Source organism: Papaver somniferum, unplaced genomic scaffold (genome assembly GCF_003573695.1).
Source record: "Papaver somniferum cultivar HN1 unplaced genomic scaffold, ASM357369v1 unplaced-scaffold_137, whole genome shotgun sequence".
In the NCBI taxonomy this organism is placed as follows: Eukaryota; Viridiplantae; Streptophyta; class Magnoliopsida; order Ranunculales; family Papaveraceae; genus Papaver; species Papaver somniferum.
Genome location: NW_020622934.1, coordinates 16,075,504 through 16,094,899, shown reverse-complemented (window position 1 = coordinate 16,094,899; position 19,396 = coordinate 16,075,504).

Sequence of the window (19,396 nt, the reverse complement as noted above, 5' to 3'; positions counted from 1 at the left end):
AATTTTGGGTTACTTCCTGAATAAAATATTTTTTTCTATGTCTTCCCAACAACATATCCAAAGGGATCCTCAAACGGACAAACTATCTAGGATATGTGGCCTTGACACCAAAGTAAGTGAAATCTGAAAAAACTCCTGAAATTTTATACGGGATTTCTGAAGTCAAAAGTATACACGGATTTCATTAGCTCGGAATCCAGTCATTCTTTTTGAATTAGAAATCCTATCCTTTTTTATTTCAAAGTTGGGGTCGGGGACTCAAATCGGAGTCCGTATGAAGAGTCTACAGCCATTCTACGCAAGTCTCTCAAAACTGAAATTTCTGACGAACACCCAAACAAGGAGTCCTAATACAAACAGAACATGTGAAGGAAGGATGGACCGACCTCCATATCAAGTGCACTCCCAAAAGAGTTGGAAAATAGTTCTCTTTTCAAGCCTATCTTAAAGGGGAAGCCATCATTCAATAGGAAAAAGAATTAGAGTCAAAAGAGGAAGTTCAAGGAATTTGACTCAAATAAGGAAACCTAGAGTTTCCTTTCTTCTAAAAACCTCTCCAAGCCATGGCCTATCCATTTCCATGCGTGAGAATGCTCTCCTAGGCCAGTGGTACATCACTTATTCTCTCGGAACTTTTTGAGAGGGACCAAAGTCGAAGAGAATTAGTGTTTTGACGAAGATAACCCTAATTTCAAGAATTTGACGAAAAAATGATTTATTCTAAAAGAGAAGGGCCCGAGCCTCTCCCCATTCACTTGGATGGTCCTATACACATATCTCAACGCTTTTTATCTCATAACTCTTCAACAAAAACGAGCTCATAAGGGATTTTAACCAAAATACCCTTATTTCACAATTTTGAGTATTTTCAAAGAAGAAGGCACTAATACATCCAGACACTGACCAAATCCTCCTCCACTCATTCCAACTTCCTCATACACGTGAATACTATGATTAATAGATGTTCAAAGAAGAATGAGGTCGAAACAGAACTCGGAAAAGCAGAATTTCATAGAAAATAAGGGAAATTTAGCTCAAACAGGGAAGTTCGAGTTCATAATTTCCAAAAGCAGGACTAGACGTGCCTATCTCCCTCTCTCAAGCCGTGAACATTCCTAGGAATCTTATGGTATTTATCATGCCAAGTAAAATCAAGCTCATAATTGTTTTTGTCGAAAATACCCTTAAGTTTCAAAAGTAGGTATTTTCTCCGAAAAAGGGTGTCTGATTGGTACAAAGAATCGAACGAGATCTCACCACACAAGATGTAATTCGTATAAGGGTAGGACATGCCTCCAAATCCTATCCAACATACCTTTTCAAGACGAATGCATCATAAAAGAAAATTAGGGTTTAGGAAAAATACAAGTCTGCATTCAGAACTTCTTTGAGAAAAAGATTCTACATTCTAAAAAATGGAGTCCAGATTTTCTCATCATGTCTCACCAACCTCACGGATACCCAAGGATTCGTTCAGGTCTCCTTTTCACAAACTCCTGTAGAGATTCGAAGCTCAATATTTTGCCAGAAGAGAACAACTAGAGTTTTGATCAAGTAAACCCTAATTTGGGAATCTTTCTAAAATTAAAGGTCCTAGCTCATACCCTACATGATTAAAGGCAAGGAGGTAAGTATTTCATCATCACAGTCAAGATCTCTCCTGCACAACAACATCTCATGCGTATCTGGATTACCATGCATACCACACAAGTGCACCTCAAGTCTCCTATGACGAAATTAGGGTCGTGATAGAATTAACCTTGTGTTTGAGAATTCTATCAAAACAAAATTCTATTGCTCCACTTGAGGCCCCAGTTACTTCTCGCACACACCGTTAACATCATACACAGGAGGATCTTCACTCACACTTGCTCTTCTCTCTTATGTATCTCACACACAGATATAATTAGAGTTATGCCAAAGGAAAACTCCAGAGTCAAGAGTTTGAATCTAGTAAGGAAGTATTTGATTTTGAAGGGAATTTTTATACGATAAAGATTTATCCTCATGAAGAGAGGTTAGTCCCAGCAAAAGAACACCTGAGTCAATGGTTGTATACTGTCGGGTTTCGTAATCAAACTATGGGAGCTATTTTCACATATATGAGAGTTACGAAAATATCTGAATCAAAAATCTCTAATGTAGTGCACCATAAACATCAAGACCATACATCTTGACCATATCGAATGCAGATCACTTGATATAATCTCATTCCTTCAATTGGTAAATCCAACCTTTGGTTGTTGATTGAAATTGATTGATGCTTGGATATTAGTCTTTGGTACCATCCAAGTTATTTCTCATATTGATCTGGCTCACAGATTTATATCTGTTCGATTGCAGATTGATTTGACAAATTGAGATATAACTCTTGGATATATTTTCCTTGATTGATTCTGACTGTCTATTTGATTCTTTTGGAATTATATTGGATTTATTCCATACAGATTGCCTAAACGAAATATTGGGTGTGGTTGTTAGACCCCCGCTTTTTCAGCTTCTTTACTGCCTCCCTCCCTCCCGGGCAAAATCACATAAATATTATGATGATTCATTCAGACTCTGAATTTATAATGGAATCATCCCCTTGGGTGACAAGAGATGATTTACTGGCTTTGGAGAGATGTATTCCTAATAAACTACCCCAAGAATATTTGTTTGATAAAGTAGAATTTTGGGCACAACTACGCGGTTTACCAGTTAATTATCTGGATAGAAAATTTATCCAAGGATTAATAAGACATGCTAGAAGTCATAGAACCATCACCACTCAAGAGGCTCGCAATTGCGTAAAATTTGCAAGAATACGGTGAATATCAAACAACCACTCAAATATTATATTTAATTTCCTATATCAAATGGACAGGAGATAACTGTTGAAATCAGATACGGAAGACTCTCTAGGTTCTGTTTGTTCTGTGGTCTTCTAGGTCACCTGATGAAAATGTGCCCAAAGGTTCATCAACTTAAGGATAAAGTTCACCAGGAATTTCCTCCAGAACTTCAACAACAGGCTTATGATCTTATTATTCCAAAATATAAGAGATCAATTAATGCCTCGGTAAAGAATTCTGCCAATAATCTTGAAGAACTTGGAGAAGATATTGGTCAGGAAGATGAAATAATTGAATGTTTGGTTAATCGGAGTTCGGCATAAGCAGAGATCGCAGGGATGATGAGTCATCACTACAGCTCATCAATGACAGGAAATTTACAATCCACGTCATCAGTTGAACTGTCGTCCAAAACTGGGGATAACTTGCAAAAGCGGTTACCAGAATGTGGATTTGTGTTGAACAATAAAAATCAAACGGTTACTAAACAGTTCAAATACAAATCAAAAGTATCCAATCAGGAATCATCTTCGATTACATCCTTAACTGCTAAACACATTCCAGTTAATGGTTCTCCAGTTATTTCTCATCGAGAAAGATATACGTTACCAGAAGCTACTTCAATTCCTTGTCTTCAACACATGAACTGAGAATTGGTTAAAGGAAAGTCAATTGCTTTTCAACAACAACAAGATTCTTCTCAATTTAATTACAAAAGTTCACAGTCTTTCCAAGTAGCAAAATCTTTTCAATTTATTACTAAAAAGCTAAAGTCTTCATCAACTGAGGTTTCTAGCAAATCTATCAATGAGAATCTTCATCAACTTTTATCCAGGCCAAACCATAAACCACAGAATAGTGACAGTGGATGGGTTCTACGGAATCCCAGACAATCATCCAAGATTACCAGAAAGCATTAATGGAAATCGATGGCTAGAGAACTTCGCATTGACACTATTTCGGAACCAACTACCAACAGAGATTCAAGTAGAACTAGACGAATGCAGGATGGACTACGCATCGATTATGGATCCACACAATCAGAGATGGATTCAAGACTCGAGGAGGATTCAGATGATCAATGGGCGGAGGCGGCTAGCCCTAATTGGCCACACGGTCCATGTTAGTGTTTGCATGGAATTGTTGGGGGTCAGGGAATGACCCAACAATTCAAACTTTGGAATCATTCCTTAGAAGTACAAAACCAAGTATTGTATTTCTATCAGAAACTAAATTATCTGAAGCTGATTCTGGTCCAATTCTTCGTAAACTTGGTTATTCTAATTCTTGTGTTATGCCGGTTCTAGGACGCAGTGGTGGTCTTTGGTTGTTATGGCAGGATTATATTCAAGCTGAAGTTATCTCTTCGTCTAAAAACTTAATTTATCTTGAAGTAAAAAAAAAATGGTGCGTTTCGAAATTGGAATCTGTTGTGTGTTTATCGTTCACCAAATAGATTGGATAGAGGAAACTTCTGGCAGAGTCTATCATTCTATTCCCAACAAATACAAGGCCCTAAATGTTATATTGGTGATTTTAATGCAATCTCTTCAGTAAGAGAAAAGTTTGGAGGTGATCAATCCTTGAACTGCAGAATAACTCATTTCAATAACTTCATCAGAGAAAATCATCTTCTAGACTTGGGTTTTTCTGGTCCAGCTTTTACTTGGACAAATGGAAGACAAATCCAAGGTTTAATAAGGCAAAGGCTAGACAGGGTAATAGCTTCTTCTGATTGGTGCTTGATGTTCGAGAGATCAGGTATTTTGCATCTTCCAATAATTTTTAGTGATCACTCGCCAATTTTACTTAATACTTGTAGAAATATTGCTCGGAATCCTCCATCATACAATTTTAAAGCTTATTGGTGCTCTCATACGGATTTTCTTAAGGTGGTTTTAGATTCTTGGAATATTAATCTATCTGGGGATTTAATTGGGAAGCTGGCGTCTTTGGGTGGTTTCCTTCAAAGTTGGAGCAAACATAAAATTGGTTGCATTAAAAACACTATCATTAAGTTAAAAAGGAAGCTTCTTCTTCTTCTTCAAGGTCTCAACCCAACGGTGGCAACGTTACAACAAGAGTATATTACTTCTGATCAACTAAATGAATACATAATAATAGAATCTACATACCGGGAACAAAGGATGAAACAAATTTGGTTGAAAACGGGTGATAAAAATACAGAACAATTTCATCTGTCGTTTCAACAAAGAAGAAAGAAAAACAATATCTCCAGTATTCAAACTAACAATGGACAATGGATTACTAATACGAGTGGTATAGCAAATGAGTTAATTTATTTTTTCAAAAACTTGTTTCAAGAACATTTAGGTATCCAACCACCTTCTGATTTACAAGAATCTTCATTTGTTCTGGATGAAACTGCAAATAATGCTATATCATCAATTCCTTCACCTGAATTTATATGGAAGGTAATCAAAGAAATGAATTCCTTTGGTTCACTTGGTCCGGATGGATTCCCAGTAATCTTCTATAAGAAATGTTGGTACATAGTGGGAGAGGACACTACAAAATTCATTCAATCCATCTTCAGCACATGTGTTCTATCGAGTAAGTTAAATCATACACATATCAGCTTAATCCCTAAAGTCAAAACTCCTACTACTGCAATGGAGTTTAGACCAATCTCATTATGCAATGTTTTGTATAAATTTGTTGCCAAAATAATTGTTATTAGACTGAGCTCTTACTTGGATAAGTTTATCTCTTGTCATCAAAATGCTTTTGTGAAAAACAGACAAATTACTGATAATATTGTCATTGCTAAAGAAATTTTTCCCTCAATGCATAAGTCTAAGTCGAAACAGGGATACTTTGCTCTCAAGCTGGATATGTCAAAGGCGTATGATCGAGTTTCTTGGTCTTTTCTTAGTTTTATGCTTCATCAAATGGGTGTTCATGATCATTCCTATAATCTGGTAATGAATTGTGTCACTATACTACTTTTTCAATTCTTGTGATTGGAGCTCATTATGGACATTTCAAAAGTGGAAGAGGGTTGCGTCAAGGTTGTCCATTATCTCCAGCATTATTCATTATTTGTTCTCAAGGGTTGTCTTTCCTTATGGCTAAGTTTGAAGATTTGAATCTATATAGTGGATATCGGTTTAATAACAGAGGACCTTCAATTAGTCATCTCATGTTTGCTGACGACTTATTTTTCTTTGGGAAAAACTCAGAGATGAATATCAATCAACTGAAGAAAATCCTAGATATTTATTCCTCTTTCTCAGTTCAGATTATAAATTACTATAAATCTTCAATTCATTTTAATACTGGTTGTTCTTCTTTTCACAAGTGGAGAAATGTTCAGAAATTTGGAGTTAGAGAAATGAATGTGAGTGAAAAGTATCTAGGTTCATACCCGTTGAAGTTGGATTACAACAATGAAACTCATGAACCTTTGATTTCAAAGTTTGATAACAAACTGGCAGGCTACAGATCGTTCTTTGTCAACTCTACTGAGAGAACAGTTTTGTCCAAAAACGTTCTTTCTGCTATTCCTATCTACTCAATGGGAACTAGTAAGCTGCCGAATGGTGTTATTAATCATATATCTCATATATAACGAGCATTCTGGTGGGGTCATGACATATACACAAGAAAATGTCACTTCATCAATTGGGATAAAATGGCAAGAGCAAAGGAAGATGGAGGTTTAGGTCTCATAAACATGGAACAAATTAATATTTCGTTAGTTTCCAAACTGGTTTGGAGATTCTTAACAACTGATGATGCTGCTTGGGTGCAATTATCTAAAGCCAAATATCTTCATTATGTGTCTTTCTGGGATTGTGAACCAAAACCTGGAGATTCAAACACTTGGAAGGATATGCTTTCAATAAAAGAGATTTTTACAAATAATTGTTGCTGGTTTATTGGCTCTGGTAACTCGATACATATATGGAACGATCCATGGATTCCAAATATACCGGGATTTAGACCAACAAGATTGGATCAGTCAACGGTTCAAGTAGAAGTTGTTTCATATTTGTTTATCCAAGGCCAAAGAATGTGGAATATTGAGTTGTTGTCTTAGATATTTTAGCCAGAGCATGTAGAAGCAGTACCAGACATTTATATCCCTTAACACAAATCAATTGAAGATAAACTCGTTTGGTTAAAAACCAAGTCAGGTATCTTCACTGCAAAATCTTACTATAAAGTCCTTATAGATAATGTGGCAACAACTTCATTGATTTCTTCTTTTCTTTGGAAAAATTTTTGGAAGAAGATGGAAACTGAACAAAAAATTCATACTTTTATATGGAAGGTTCTTCATAATGGGCTGGCAGTTTACGGTAACTTAACAAAGTTCAACACTCATATTTCAAATATTTGTTCTCTTTATAACTCTGAAGAGGAAATTGTTCAACATTTGTTGTTCTCCTGTCAGTTCTCTAAGGCAGTTTTTCAAGCTAGCCCTTTGCATATCGATATTCCAATGGATACTTCATCGATGGACATTATTCAATTTTGGTTAAGCCAAACTGATCAGGTAATTATGCTAAACCTAGGTTTGTGCATCTTGTGGAATATATAGAAAACACGGACTGACAAAGTATTTAACAATTTATAACGTCAGTGCCTCTGTATATTCATAAAGCTTACAAGACTTTAAGAATTTGATTTACATCATGCTATAAATCATTGTTCTTCAATTCCAACTCACCAGCAGAATGCAAATAAATGGCAAGCTCCTCCACCATACCATATCAAGATTGATGTAGATGTAGCTTACTTAGATGGAAAAGGTGTTGCAACGGCTGTAGCAATAGACTCGTCTGGTAGGAATTTGGGCAGCAAAGCTTTTTGCTTTGACTCTTTCTCATCGATGGTTGCAGAGGCTAAAGCTTATGGTATTGGTTCTCAACTGGTGAGAAGAAGACAAGGCTCAAAGATCATTATAGAAGGGGATGTTGAGGACATTTCTAAAGCTATCATAGGGAAAACGAATGATATTCCATGGAGTATTCGTTCCACTGTTCTCTCAATTCAAGACCGCGTCAAGGATTTCAGTGAGATTAGTTTCACAACTGTTCTTAGAGACGCAAATTCAATTGCTCATGACTTAGTTCAATTTGCAATTTCAAACTTTCAAAACAGATGGTGGGTTCATCATGAACCTCCTTATCGTATTATGCAACGTCTCAATTTCTTTGAGGATTAATACTAATAAATATATGTTTCCTTCAAAAAAAAAAAACAAATCAATCATCATCAGCAAAAATTCAACAATTAATCATCATCAACAAAAATTCAACAATAACTCAAAATCAGTCATCATCAACAACAATCAAAATCAATCATCATCAATAACCCTTTTATCAATCAAACCTAAAAAAGAAAAAAAACAAACAAACATAATTCTCTAACTCTAATCAACGACCCAAAATCAATTTATTCCAAATGAGATTGAAGTATGTTATTTTCTTAATCAAATTCGAAAAAAACGATTTCATAACGAGTTACGGTTGGCTTTTTGGTTTTCAGAAGCCAACCGTAACTTGTTACAGTTGCATTTTTGTTTTCACAAGCCAACCATAACTAATTACAGTTGGCTTTTTGGTTTTCAGAAGCCAACCGTAACTGAGTTACGGTTGGTTCCGAAAAACCAAACATATCACCTACGGTTTGATTTAAGGAGTCACGGTTGGTTTCGAAAAACCAAAAAAAGTGAGTTACGGTTGGATTAATGAGTTACGGTTGGCTTTAGATAAAGGTATTTTAGAATTATTTACTAGTGACCCTATTTTTTCTTATTATAGTAGCCCCTCTAATAGATTCATCAGCCCCTATAACAGATTTCAAAAGAAAAGTACTTTCCTACATCACCACCTACTTTGGTTTCTTTGGTAAGCTAGAAATGAACTTATTTATCGTCGACAACCACAACTACCAGCATCCGTCGTTAAGATAAAACTTTATCTACAACAAGATTTCACTTTCGCAAACTCCGCGTTACCTCCTTAACTACCAAGCATGCGACCATAGGTAAACACCAATCGACCATGGGACAGATGAACAACAATTTCAGTGGGATGGATATCACCCAACCTTGAATGCACTAAAGTAAAATATTGATGGAGAGACTAGAGGACACCCAGATCATGCAGAAGGAGGTTTTCTGCAGAGATACAGGGACATTAATAATAATCATATTAATGACACAACCTTTAGGAATCGTCGCGGTTTTAATGGCAAAGACTTCGGCATTGCTAACTAATGGCAGCCAGAAAGGTGAGGATGTGTCAATTAATGGAATAGAGTCTGCTTTGAAACATACTCGAAAAATATTGTACATCATTAGAAGAGAAAAACCACCCTGGTACCTAAGAAATATGCAATAACCACTCGAAGCAAGCGATCCTACAGAGAACACTCTAACACATGTATAGAGATGTAATTCAAGCACTGGACGGCCTGGCAGACCATGCCGCTGACAGAAATTAGATTTCGAACAATGGAGTATTAATTTGGAGCTCGACCAAAGGAATGCTTCTGAGATCAAAATTTTGATTAAACAAACTATAGTTCTCTGATGTTTTAACATGGATTCTAATAGAGTTTGAGAAAATTGTAAGCGTCTTCCAATGACATGATAACTGGATTTTTTTTCCTTTTAATATAATTGGTTGTACCCTAATATTTTATACCAAAAATGGGCTAACTTTGGCCTAAAAAGCTCCTCCTTTTATCTAGGTTCATTGGGCTTAGTATGATCCTCTTATTAGCAAAGTATGACTAACTAGGACTCACAAGCACTATACATAGAAGCTCTTGTACAAATATCCAAGTCAAGACAAGGAGGTGGCAATTGACTATAGCCGCGCCAGCATTGGTGCCACGTCAGCACTTATGCCACGTCATCACTGGTGCCACGTCAGCACTTCTGCCATAGCAGCAAATCGGAGTATCAACATAATGCCACGTCAGCACCATGGTGACACGTCAACATCCCACATCAGCAACGTGAACGTTACGTCAGCATGCAGTACAGTCAGCGATGACATGGTGGAACAGTCAGTATTCTGTCGTACGGTCGGCATATTCCGTTAAAGTTAGAAACACCGTTAGAATATTCCGACAACATTAGCATATACCGTTAACTGCTAACGGCGTCTGTTTATCTTAGCAGGTCGCCAGCGGTTTTTCCCGGCGCCGTCAGTTCCGTACGCCAATCCCGTCTGGCAACAGTTGGTTATGATTCGATACTTCACGGCTTACCAAGTTTGCATACTTCTCGGATATTTCCACCCCACACGTTACAACTGGAGGATGTTTACGCCCGGACGAGTTGAGCTGGCTCATCGATTCACAACCGAGTTGAGTCGATTGACTCATTAATTTTTCAGCCCATCCTCATTTGGCTTGATGATGTTTCTGCTCCACTATGTGGGCTTGGCCTATAACACTTATTTTTGGGCCTTGGTTATATACGATTCATTACCTTGTTAATTCCATAACCCTAGTGGAAGTTTCTGAACATATATGGAAGGATTGTTGGCCAAGTCACATTAGGAATATTCTAGAATATTCCAGGAGGCTTGGAGGGCAAGTTATGCTTATCTCGAAATTAGGGTTAAACCCTAATATGCAACATATAAATAGATGGGTTTACAACCTTTAAGCATCACAGGGTTTTTGCAGGTACCCCCCAACATTGTTCACGTGAAGAGAAAGGTAACAGTTCGATCAATATCAAAATCATCATAAGATTCGTGTTTGAGGTAAAAATATTTTACTATCCAAACATTGGCGCCGCTCCAAGGGGATTCGAGAAAAGAGATCGTGTTTTTCCCGGATCGACATCATGGAAAAACTAAAGCTAACTACACGAAGGATCATTTCTTCTAGCAATCCGCAACGCACAGTAACTGAACTAGACGAGGTTCAATCAGCACCCGTTGTTCCTACTGGAAACAAAATAGATCGAGATCCGATCGAGTTCGTGACAGATCCCCAGATCCGAATAGTCGGAAAAGAGAAAAACGACCGGTGATCGAAGACGAAGAGATGGATGTTGACCCCATACCTGATGGAGGAAATCCGCGAGCTCGAGTGAACAGAGAACTGGTGTTTGGCAGCCCGTCAAGGAGGAATGACGATAGGACAGATATACGAGATGGACAAACTGCAAATCCTAGTACGGAGGAAGATCTGCATGAGGTGTAGAAAGAGAACGCTTTCCTGAGATTAGAACGTGTGAGCCAGTCTCGATCAAGGATTGTTGATCTGAACCGTCAAAACCGATTGACAAATTTTGATCAAAACAGGAAGGGTCGATCTGTGTAGGAGCGCCTCGAAAATCGGGTTAACCTGCATGCTGCTGACCAGTCCAGGAAAGTGATCGATCTGGATGAACCAGAGAAAACTCCATCGAGAAACCACCAGGTGGTCACTGGAGACCTACCTAGAAGGAGGCGTGTACGAGACCAGCGAGAAGATGACCGTGCCTGGCCAGCTGCAACTCATCAAAGTACAGCAAGAACCATCACCGTTCGAAACGCCGCAGGGATGACGAAGACGAGATCCGAGATCAGTACGATGAGAGAGAATTTTTCGCAGGATTACTATGCTCGTTCGGAGAAAGATAGGAGCCGAAATGGATCTAATGGTTCTCAAAGAAGAAAAATAAGATCCAGAATTGATGTTCCAGATGAACGTGAGTATGAGCAGGAAGACAGTTCTTCTGACGGCGACGTTAAGGCAGTAACTGATGCTCGCCTTCACAAGATGATCGAGAAAATAATATCAAAGAAACACTCCAGAGAGATAAGTTGGACATGATGCATCGAGACGTCGGGGCTCCTTTCAAGGAGAATATCAGAAATTTCAGTTCACCAATGAATTTTCAAGTCCCTAAACTGCCGGAATTCGATTAGAAAACAGATGATCCAGATCAGCACGTCTTACATTATGAAACCGCCATGATCCTGTGGCAGTTCAATGATGAATTGATATGCAAAATGTTTCCACAGTCACTAACTGGCGGAGCAATTACGTGGTTCAATCAGCTCCGGGCACAGTCGACCGGGACTTACCACAAGCTGGTTAACAAATTCCGTGCCAACTACAAATACAACAGACGCGACCAAAAGGGATGCCACTCGTTGTTTCTTCTGGGAATTCAGAAAGATTAAAGCATTAAACAGTTCACTCGACGCTTCAAGCAAGAGTTGGCCGAGGTGGATGGAGCCAACGATCAAGTCACCATCGAGGCTTACAAACAAGCGTACTAGTATAATCAAAGATGTGTATACGGTTCCTTAGTCAAGAGACCACCAAAGCATCTGGAAGAACTGTATGATCGAGCAGAAGAATATGCTCGAGTTGAGGATGATTCGAAAGCTCAAGAAACCAGAGAAGTTTACAGATCATCCAATCATCCAAATGATGGAAAAAAGACAAGTTAATGAACCGTTCGAGTGGACAGAATAACGATCGAGGTGAAGTTCGAGAGAAGACTCATGGAGAACGGGAAGAATTAGGATATCAGATATAACATGATTTGAAGCTGACATCATTGAATGTACGCCTAACAGAATTGTATGTGAAAATTGGCAAATACTTGAGTACCCCTCGACCTTTGCCAGCAGAGACGCGTGATAAACGTGACAAAAACAAATACTGCAATTGTCATAAGGATATAGGTCACAAGACCGAGAATTTTCGAACCTTACAGATCGAAGTCCAGCTGATGATCGACGCTGGAAAGATGCAAGAGTATGTGAAGAAGGATTTTGCCAAAGGATCTAGATAGATAGGCACATCACATGTGATAAACGTCAGTCACTCCAGGATCCACTCTATGACCAGGCGGGCATCCGAAGACGAGACCAGGAGAAAGCTCAGGCAGTTAAAAGAGTGGTACATGTCGAATCACATCGATTTCGCCAGTGGAGAAGGATCAGAAGTTCTGGAGATTGGATGCACAAAGATTGAGTTTACTCAAGATGACCTGAGAGATGTTTACGCTCCCCACAATGACGCTATCGTCATATCATCCTGGATAGGGATGTTCCGAGTACATCGTATTCTTGTAGATACAGGAAGCTCTGTGAGCGTGCTATTTTCTGGAGCTTATTCATCTATGAATCTCACATACAACTTGATCGAGGAGGACGAAAATCCAATTATCGGATTCAGTAGCAAAGTAACCAAAGTTGTTGGGAAAGTAAAAATGCTGATTACAGTAGCAAACAAGCCAATTCTGGGAAATTTCTTGTTGCTGGATTGTCGAGCACCCTACAATGCAATTGTAGGACGGGACTGGATGCATGCGATCTGTGCAGTCACTTCCTCATACCATCAGTGTCTGAAGTTTGTTATATTTGTAGGGGTCGTAAAGGTGAGAGGCGACCAAATGGCTGCTCACAAGTGTCACGAGAACGCAATGGACGAATACCGAAAGTCAGAAGTTAGCGCGAATCATATCTTGCGAGTTGAACAAAAATAGCAATTACAGAGCGCTCTCCCTCCAGAATCATATATGGGAGAGGATGCGGCTGAACCCCCAACAGTCGAGAAACTGATCGAGGTCCAGATTGGGGATGAGAAGCACAAAACCACGTTCTTAGGGGCATATCTTCCTGCGTCAAACGTGATGGTTTGATTACACTATTAAGGGCAAATGTTGACGTTTTCGCATGGAGTTTTGCTGAAATGTCTGGAATAGATCCGAACGTAGCCTATCACATGTTAAACATCGATGAGAAGTTTCATCCAGTTCGTCAGAAAGTTAGGAATATGGCGCTAAGAAAAAAAGATGGAGTTGCTGCAGAAGTCGAGAAGCTTTTGGAAGCAGGTTTTATTCGACCAGTACAGTATCCTCATTGGTTGTCTAATGTTGTGCCCGTTCCAAAGAAAAATGGTAAAATTCGTGTCTGTATCGATTTTACCGATTTAAATAAAGCATGTCCGAGTGATCCATACCCACTACCGCGGATAAGAGATTTGGTGGATGCAACTTCAGGGTACGGGAAACTGTCATTCATGGACAATCACTCAGGGTATAACCAAATACGTCTGTTCGAAGAAGATCAAGAGCATACTTCCTTTGTGACTGACAAAGGAGTTTACTGCTATACTGTGATGCCGTTCTGGCTAAAGAACGCATGAGAAACCTACCAACATTTGGTAGAAGATATGTTCAAAGATTTGATTAGGAAGACGATGGAGGTATATATCGACGATATGGTAGTGAAATCTGAGCAAAAGGAGTCCTATTTTCTCGATCTACAGAAGACGTTCGATATCTTGAGACGATACCGCATGAAGCTCAACCCATCAAAAAGTTCATTCGGGTTATCCGCGAGAAAATTCCTTGGATACTTGATGACCCACAGGGGAATCGAGGCGAATCCGGAGAAAATCAGAGCCATCAGAGATATATCTTCCCCAAGAACAAAGAAGGAGGTCCAGAATCTAGCAGGGCGATTAGAAGCTTTAAGTCGTTTCATTTCGCGCTTGTCAGATCAATTCAAGTCATTATTTGACCTTTTGAGGAAAGCAGTGAACTTTGGTTGTAAGGAAGAGTGTGAAAGAGCTTTCGATGAAATCAAACTGTATTTATCTACCCCCACTCAGTATTGGTGAGTCCAAAAACTGGGCAACCTGTCAGAGTTTATCTAGCTACAACAGATAACACTGTAAGTGCAATACTATTTGTTACTGAAGAACATGAAAAACCTGTTTACTTCGTCAGTAAATCTCTGACATGGGCGGAAACACGGTATAAAAAGATTGAAAAAATAGCACTTGCATTGTTGCATGCATCATGACCCCTCAAGACGTATTTCCAGGGAAGACAGATCGTAGTCTACTCTGAATATCCGTTGAAGAGAATCTTGGAGCGTGCTGATGATTCCATCCGACTGGCAATATGGTCAAATTTTCTGGGAGCGTATGTAATCAAGTACGAAACCATAACTGCAGAAAAGGGACACGCACTGTCTACCCTGTTAGCAGATTTCCCTGTGGACGACATAGAAACAGTTAAAGAAGAAGAAGAGCTGTTGAACAAACCCGAAGAGTCAACCACTAATCAGACTGGAGGCGCACTACAAGGAATATGGTGTATTGCAACACGTCATTCATGTGGCTAGAACCTATATTTCGTGTGGCTAAATCCTATTGCCACATAATTATTTTTGGCCACACCTGTGGCAACAACCTGGGTGGCAAGAAGTTATAGCCACACCTCTATTATACTGTAGAAAAAGCTGAGTCTTTTGCCACTCCAGATAGTGAGGCAATAGCACGAGGGAAAAAAATATATTTTTGATTTAATTTTTTATTTATATTCAATATTATTATATTTTTAAAATTTGTTGCCACGCATATGACAGAACTGGTGAGTCAATTTGGGGTTACCATATTTGATTTCGTTTTTTTTATCAGAAGAATATTGTTTTCTTTTCTTTTTTCTACACGGTACTAATTTTAATTTAAGAACATAAAGCAAAAAAAAAAAGAAAAACATTCCAAAAAGGATTCTTCCAAAAAAACAGAAACATTTCATTGCGGCGTTTTTGAATCATTGATTGATTACAATAATTATCCTCGTAATACGTTTATATCTCTAATTACAAACTATGTAAATTAAAAAGAAAAAAAATTGATCTCCAAACAGAATCTTTCATCGGGTTCAATGGTCCTCCTGCGAAAGAAACAATTGAACAAAATTGATTATCAAAAACATAACATTAAAAAACGTTTAGACTTCCGATCTCAAAGTTCAACCAAATTTATTGAAATTAAACTTACTAGATACCAAAGAGAAACCATGAGATCGAATATCCTTCGATGTCCATGGAAGCTGCAACCGAAGGTAAAGACTTTAAGATCGCCAATAGAAAAAAAAATGACTTTAAGATTTAACCATTTTATTAAGAGTGGAATTGTATATGAATAATAAATCTACCTCATATGGTATTAGAATATTTTATACCATAAGAAAATGACGGCCTTTGATGGTAGTAAAAGAGAAAGCAAAAGCTTCTTTCGGAAGAGCACTACAGGTCCATTGTTTAAGTATGAATTATGAAAGACCTTTGTGATCAACAAATGATCTACATGACAGTTACGGGAATAGAGAATAATTCTCAAAAAACCTCAAAAATGTCATGCACTGAGCTTATTAACTGGTTAAGTTAAGTTATGAGGTATAAGATTATAAGTGAGCTCATTTATTACTATCTACCTTCATATTTTACAAATCAAAAAATAACTTGTATGCTTTCACTCACAAGCAACATACCAGCATAAGGTCTTAGTAATTCAAACCGTATGGGGGTATAAGTAAAGTAAAGGAATGATTATCATTCAAATAAGCCACATCTTATAGTTTAATCATCTCAGCTTTATAGTTGCGGATCATACCCAGGCGAGCAGCACAAGCATTTACTCTGTAACACTAGATGTAGTTATTTTACACCTAAAATCAGCAGGGTAATATCAATCTTTTTATTGTTTCATAAATTGATAAATTTTTAGTATTGTAAATGATTTAATTTCTTTTGATGTTCTATCGTTTTTGCAGTTAGGTGTTTCCTTTTTATATTTTTCCTTGCAAGAGAGCTAATCCAGGGGTAGAAGATCTCTTCTCCTAGAGTAAGAATCAAAACCCATAACTCTAATTCTGAATATAAGTTTAATTTTACTTTGATCTTTAACCAGTAAATCCCGGGGAAGTCTCAGAGATCCGAGCAAGCTAAGTACCACCTGTATCACTACATCACGACTTCTTTAAAGTCCAAGCTCAAGTCAAAGAGAAGATGCAAGTATATATTCAACAAGCCAACAACTCGTTCACCGTTAGTATCGTTCTTCAATTTCCTGCAAAAAATACAAACTTTATGCAGCAGGAAAGACTGGTTCAACAAATCCTAATTCAAAGTGTGGCGTATTTAAAAACATAGTTTCAAGTCATTATTAACTTGTGATCAAGTTTCAACTCTATCAAAGTATTTGCTTCAATCTCAAAGAACTGGGGACTGAGCCCCATCTCCCTTTCCTATGGGGGACTGCCGAATAATAAGGTACCATATGCATACACATCTTCATACACGAGATTCACGTAAAAAAACTTTTACACATCCAGCATTTTGGCGCAAGATGGATCTTCCAATTAGACAACAAGATATGCCATGACTTTCAGTTTTCATCAGCTCGAGATATTGTCTATGTTCTATAATCCTAGACCAGGTTTCTTTCACATAAAACCTAATATGACCAGATGATCAGTACTATTCAAGATTCTCACTAATGGTTATAATAGCCATAATCAGCTTCGCGTCTCATAGCATCACAACATTTGTCTACACGATCAACTGCAAACCTGAAAATTAGGGTTTTAATCAGATAATCCCTAATTGTAAATTTACACGCCCAGGGCATGGATTTCACGGTCACAAGATTACAACACTCGGATAAACGCTTCCCAGCATAAATATTCACAAGAAATTCCAAGTCCAGAGTTGATTTCATGTTCAAAGCGAAGACTAAGCATCAATTCGGGGATTCTACAAGTTTAAAAGAACAAGCGGATCGTAATTTCGTATGAATGATTTGTTACCATCTATATATGCTCATCATAATAGAACAATCAAGGTTCTACTCTGAGTAGGGGACTTAAGGTAGATGGTGAAATTTTGAAAAGGAGCAAAAGTGTTATTTCAAGACCATAGAAAAAATTCAACTTTCACGATGGAAATTAAGCCCTTGGTCCCCAAGGCACTCATAGCCAAGATTTCTAGTATACGCCCCCGCGAGACACTATTGGTCGTGATTTCGTGACTTCTATCGCACATCCTCGACGAGATACTGCTGGTCACGTAGATTCTGTAGAGCGAAAAACATCCCCGACAGACTTATGAACCAAAACATCCACAATTCCAGCATGTCTTCACGAGACGCATCTGATTGTGATGCCATAATTCCTAGTATACATCCTCGATGAGATACTTTTTTTTTCTTCTAAATCATATGTATTTTATTAATAAAATAACACAAAGGGTTAAAGAATTAAGGCTTCGCTCTGCTTTGAACTGGAGACCTTCTGTGTGTTAGACTGACGTGATAACTATCTACACCACAAAACCTTGGTCTCGACGAGATACTGCTGGTCATGTAGGCTCTGTAGATTCGTAAAAACTTCCCCGGCGGACTTATGACCCAGAGCGGAAACATACACGTATCCTATAAGCACGACTCACCCTATTTGAGATCACAGACTGATTTCTAGTACATCATCGCGAGATACATTGTTAATGTCTACTCTAGGATTTGACTAGACTTACCAAGGCTTCTGCATAATTCCTAGTACATCCACGCGAGATACACTGGTTATTCTGCCTCCAGTTCCTTTCGACAGACTCCTAGAACATCCTTTCCATATACACTGGTCTTGTCGGCCCCATCATGTAGACACGGTTGATTCTTAGTGTATCTCTGTAAGATACATTGGTCAAAGAAAAGTGAGCCAAAGTCCCGCAGAGACATTAATCGGGCGCACAAATCCCTTTCTGTCACTCTTCAGGACGAATCCTAGCTGAAAACAGAGAGATTCAAATCCTTCAATAAATCTTGTAGAGATTCACATCTCTCTGCAAAATCTCTGAGAGATTCATATCTCTTCTCAAAATTGCGGAGCGCAAAATCTCGGAGAGATTCACATCTCTCCTCAAAATCTCAAAGAGATTCCCATCTCTTTTCAAAATCTCGGAGAGATTCACATCTCTCTGAAAAATATTGGAGAGATTCACATCTCTCCTCAAAATCCCAGATAGATTCACATCTCTCCACAAAATCTCAAAGAGATTCACGTCTCTCCACAAAATCCCGGAGGTATTCACATCGCTCCGCAAAATCTCGGAGAGATTCAAATCTCTCAGGATATCTCAGACAGGGCCAAAGATTCCCCATGATAGGTACACGCCTTACCTAGGGCTCAAGTCTATTTCTCAGCCTCTCTAACACACTCACGGCTAGTAAATTGAGCCTGAACTATACATGTCTATCAAAAAACGTGGATAAGCTCTCTTGAGCTCCGTATGCTCAACAACAGTACCCACAAGCAATAATACGGTCTCCACATGACATATTTGACTGGCCATGGAGAGAGGTAGCTAAACCTCAGCTCCTATCATACTCTGCACACGATTCCTGAGGCATTCCATGCTTTTTCACGTGACTCGTATTAGTAACTCTCACAAATCAGAGAATATTTCTCTATCTTGGCCAACTCGTCTAAAGAGAATATTTCTCCCTCAACACATCATCACAAAGGATGACTCAGCTTCACACAAATGGAGGGATATCAATTAGGGTTTTGGTCTGGCGGTCTACGACACATGTAAGAAATACCCGACCAATTTCTCACCGCATAAGAGAGTAAAGGCGGTGGAATAATGAGATAAACTCAATGTAGTTTATCTCTATCTATTCCTAAAGATACGGGGGAATTGCTCCGCACGGCACGACAAGCAATCCTTATCTTCACCGACTTGAGACTAGAGAATTCAGCTATAAATATG